This window comes from Pseudophryne corroboree, chromosome 6, assembly GCF_028390025.1.
Source record: "Pseudophryne corroboree isolate aPseCor3 chromosome 6, aPseCor3.hap2, whole genome shotgun sequence".
In the NCBI taxonomy this organism is placed as follows: domain Eukaryota; kingdom Metazoa; phylum Chordata; class Amphibia; order Anura; family Myobatrachidae; genus Pseudophryne; species Pseudophryne corroboree.
Genome location: NC_086449.1, coordinates 167,210,422 through 167,215,672, shown reverse-complemented (window position 1 = coordinate 167,215,672; position 5,251 = coordinate 167,210,422). Strand labels below are relative to the sequence as shown.

The 5,251-nt window shown below is 41.1% G+C and overlaps 1 pseudogene; it reads right to left on the bottom strand.

The window, feature by feature from the left end:
• Positions 1-1,522: 1,522 nt before the first annotated feature.
• Positions 1,523-1,642, bottom strand: LOC134937757 (5S ribosomal RNA; annotated as a pseudogene).
• Between the last annotated feature and the right edge of the window lie 3,609 nt (positions 1,643-5,251).

Below are 5,251 nucleotides of genomic sequence, written 5' to 3'. Positions count from 1 at the left end.
CTCACAGCTGCTGGAGGCTCCATTAGTCAGAATACAGCTGAAGTGAATCTGGGATCACACAATAAAGCAGAAATTATGGGACTTTCTTTAAACCCTATGGGTGACGTGGACACCCACGAGTGGAAATAGCCCCTGTGCGCCGGTATTCCGGCTGGCGGCATTACTGGTTTAATTTGTTATGCAAAGCGATTGACTGTTATTATATTATGTCTGTTTTTTTATGCCATGAAAGGATTATTCCATGGAGCGAGTGAAAGAAAATGAGATCTTGAAAGGAATTAAGTTGCTAAAGCTGTATGCACACCCTAATAAAATGGGCTGCGCACGCCCATGGCTAAGGTCAAATTCCAAGTAGAAGCATTTACATTGATGCCCCGTCCCACATTATATATATATATATATATATATATATATATATATATATCACACAGGGGGGGGGGGTATATAGCGACCAGTGGTGTCAAAGAGAGATGCAGTAAAAATAGTTGGATAAAAATATATAATATAGTAATAGTGCTAAAAGAATAATCAGAAAGGGTAGATCTATAAAAAATTTATTAAGTACAATTTTAAAACATAAAAATTGAATTAAGATAAAATTTGAGCAGAAAAAACTTTTTCAAAATTGGGATAAAAACAATATACACAATACAATATAATTCCAGTTAAAAAATAAAAAGATTTTTGCTTAACTTGGTATGAGGTCACTGCCAGGTTGCTCAACGCGTTTCGTCATTCAGACTTCATCAAGGGGTAAAGGTAGAATGGGACAGGCTTCTATTTATACCAGTACTAATCTTATAGTAATTGTGACATCACTTCCTGTTAGTTTGACCATGGTGATGTAAAACAGACTAAGAGCATTTAGTTACAATTAATCAATAGTCTTATTCCGTAGTATATATGTATATGATGTAAAAACAGTGTTTATAAAGCAGGTTTGTTGTATGAGAGCTTTGAAAAACTCTCATAAAGATGCGCCGGCGGATCTTCCGCCCCACTTCCGGTTTTCTGTCGTCGCGTCAGTTCCGCCCCACTTCCGGGACGCGCATGCGCCCGCGGCTTCCACTAATTCTTAGAGACCAGCAGCACTTATGCAGACTTCTCCCAGGGAATTCATTGCGGCGGCCATCTTTGTATAGATTTTTACATAGACTTCTTCATACGGCGGCCATGTTTATGAAGTTCATGTCCAGGGACATTATTGTTGATCCTCCGGTTTGTTAAACATAAAAATAGATCAGAAAGGGGGTTAATCAGTAAATGAATTATATCAGGCTGGTGACAATAAGTTTTTGATCAATTAGACCACTATGGAATAGATATTAAATAAATAAATGGTTGCATGGATAAAAAATGTGAATATATTACCATTAAGGTGCAAGGTGCAAAATAAATTTATTTTAAAGTGTATAGTGCAAGATTCTTGCGCATATGAATAATATAAGGTGCAGATATATGAATCATTAATGGTACAGCAGTGATCATTATGACATGCTCATGTAGGCTTTTATAATCAGTATGGTTACAGTACCTGATCTTCCCAGGTGGTCTCCCTGTTCTGGTACTGATCAGGCCCGACACTGCTTCGCTTCCAAAATCGGGTGAGATTGGTCCTTTCCAGTGTGGTTTGACTGTAATAATTAATACTTACCATACATGTGTCATAATTCTACCGTCACTATTAACATAAAGTGATGTGGAGTTTAGAAAAAAGGGGGGGTTTGTGGGGTGGGGAGGGGGGGGGGGAGTGGGGGGGGGTTGGAGGGGCGGGGTGCTATACGGGGTGTGATATTAGAACTAAAGTGACACTAATATAGGGGTGGGGGAGGTAGGGGGGGGGGGGGAGGTAGGGGTGTGTGCTAGAAATGTTAAGGATCCAAACCGTGATGACACCACGGCCGTGTAAATTCACAGGAACGGAGCAATTTCATAATAATCATTAAATCCCCTCGGATGGAGTGTTTGCAGTTGAAAAATCCAATACATTTCTCTACGTGAGAGTTTATTGGCAAGATCGCCACCTCTCTCTCCCAGCTTAACAAGTTCAATTGCTTTGAAAGTCAATGCCTCCGGGTTGGAATTATGTGCAATGTTAAAGTGTTTGGATACTGCATGATTCTCCATTTTATTCTTTATATTACGGACATGTTCTTGTATCCTTATTTTCAGTGGTCTCTTTGTTTTTCCCACATATTGTTTTCCGCACTCACATTCTAATAAATAAATCACGGATTGTGTATTACAGTTTATGAAGTCTTTAATCTTGTACTCCTTCTTCTTTTCTGTGTCCGTGAATGTTTTCCTTACTGGGTGTAGGTACCTACAGATGTTGCATCGGCCACATTTGAAGGATCCAGTGCACTTTGGCATCCGTGACTCCTCTTTTAATTCCTTACGTAGCATGCTTGGAGCCAGCATATCTTTCAGATTTTTTGATTTCCTGAAGACGATGTCGGGGCGAGGGGGCAGGATTTCTTTAAGGACAGGATCCATTAATAGGATTCCCCAGTGGTTACTGAGTGAGTCTCTGATGGATTTCTCATGACGGTTATAGGTAGTAATAAACGGGACGGAGTCTTTCTTGGTTTCTTTAGTTTTATACTCTAGCAGTGTTGATCTATCTAGAGCCTTTGCTCTGAGGGCTGCTTCTTCCACAATATTTGCCGGGTATTCTTTGTCCTTGAATCTCTTTTTGTATGTCTCCATTTGGGTATCACATTCTTCCTGATTGCTGCAATTTCTCTTTATTCTGTTAAATTGGGAGAAGGGGATATTATTTTTCCATTTCTTCAGGTGGTTACTTTTATAATGCAGGTAACTGTTCGTGTCAACTTGCTTGATGTAGTTCTTAGTTTCAACTTTTCCTTCCATCCCCATTAAGATCACATCGAGGAATTCAATCGATTCTTTGTTGATCTTGGATGTGAAAATAAGATTCATCTCGTTGGTGCTCAGGAATTCCAGGAATTTATAAAAACATTCTTCCGTGCCGTCCCACACAATTAAAATGTCATCTATGTAACGACGATAAAAGATAATGTGATTCTTAAAATCATGGTTACCATAGATAAAATCCTTCTCCCAGCTACCCATAAAAAGATTTGCGAAACTCTGTGCAAAAATCGTGCCCATTGCAGTCCCACAGCGTTGTAAATAAAAGTGATCTAAAAACTTAAAATAATTGTGCTGAAGAATAAAATACATGACATCACATATAAAATCTTTATGGATGGCTGTTATTGAGGTGTCATTTTCCATAAATTCTCTGCATGCTGTTACACCTTTCTCGTGGTCTATACATGTGTATAACGATTGCACATCTATTGTTGCCCACCTATAGGTGTCTTTCCATTCAAAATCTTTCAGGGAGTTCAACACAGCAGTAGTGTCCTTTAAATATGATGGTAGCTCTTTCACATAAGTTTTTAAGAAGACACCAACATACTCTGATAAATTAGATGTGAGTGAATCAATGCCCGCCACAATAGGTCTTCCGGGTGGGTTTGTCAGATTCTTATGAATTTTGGGAAAGAAATAAAAAATAGGGGTAGTGGGGTCTGCTTTCATTAGGAATTGGAATTCTTTCTTTGTAATAATCTCTGTACGTAGACCGTGTAATAAAAGTGTTCTTAATTCTCCAACAAAAGCATCTTGGGGTCGCCAGACAGTTTTGTGTATGAAACATCGTCTCCCAATAGTCTTAATGCTTCCTTAGTATATTTCTCACGGTCCATGATCACCAGCCCCCCCCCCCCCCCTTTATCAGCTTGTTTTATAACAATTCCCTGATTTTTCTGCAATTTTTTCAAAGCCTCACTCTCTCGATTGGTGACGTTCTTCTCCTTAATTTTTTCCAAGTTGGTCTCACACAAGTCCTTTTTTACTAACTCATAAAAAATGCTTACATTACTCCCCTTTGACTCCAATGGATAAAATTTAGAGGTCGGTTTTAAACCTGATTTCGACTGACTCTCATAATTGCTGATAACAGCATCCTCTTTCCTTAGAAAATGTCTTTTCAATGTCAATTTTCTGATAAATTTGTTTAGATCAATGAAGGTCTCAAACTTGTTAAGACCCCCCGTGGGTGCAAACGTGAGGCCTTTGTTAAGTAAGGATATTTCCGGTTTCGACAAGGTATGTTGTGATAGATTGCAGATTCCTTTGTCCTTTTTCTCTAACGTCCTAAGTGGATGCTGGGGACTCCGTAAGGACCATGGGGATTAGCAGCTCCGCAGGAGACTGGGCACAACTATAAAGAAAGCTTTTAGACTACTGGTGTGCACTGGCTCCTCCCACTAAGACCCTCCTCCAGACTTCAGTTAGATTCTTGTGCCCGGCTGAGCTGGATGCACACTAGGGGCTCTCCTGAGCACCTAGAAAGAAAGTTTATTTAGGTATTTTATTTTACAGTGAGATCTGCTGGCAACAGACTCACTGCAGCGAGGGACTAAGGGGAGAAGAAGCGAACCTACCTAACAGGTGGTAGTTTGGGCTTCTTAGGCTACTGGACACCATTAGCTCCAGAGGGATCGACCGCAGGACCCGACCTTGGTGTTCGTTCCCGGAGCCGCGGTCTTCACCAAGGTAGCGCACAGCACTGCAGCTGTGCGCCATTGCTCCTCATGTACACCTCACACTCCGGTCACTGATGGGTGCAGGGCGCTGGGGGGGGGGGCGCCCTGAGGGCAATATATGACACCTTGGCTGGCAAATATACATCATATATAGTACTAGAGGCTATATAGATGTAAAATTACCCCTGCCAGTATTCCAGAAAAAGCGGGAGAAAGTCCGCCGAAAAGGGGGCGGGGCTTCTCCCTCAGCACACTGGCGCCATTTTTCCCTCACAGTTCCGCTGGAAGGAAGCTCCCTGGCTCTCCCCTGCAGTCTGAACATTACAGAAAGGTAAGAAAGAGAGGGGGGGCACTAAATTTAGGCGCAGTATAGATAATATTGTCAAAGTCAGAAAAATATCTCTATGCACACTACCATATTTGCACCTCACACAGGTCCGTGCTGCGCATGCGTACGCTCTCCCGTACGTGCGCATACTCACAGTCGCGGGCACCCGCAGGCGCACGGTATGCGTATTTACGGTAGAGTTTATGTGATCGTAGCGTGCGACTCAATCATTACATATTTTCACTATATAATGTATTTTGTAGATCATGGTCCCTTTGATAGATTCTGAAAGTTTGGTTAATGTAGAATGTTCATGAACAGAGAAATCCCTCTTTGTTTGATA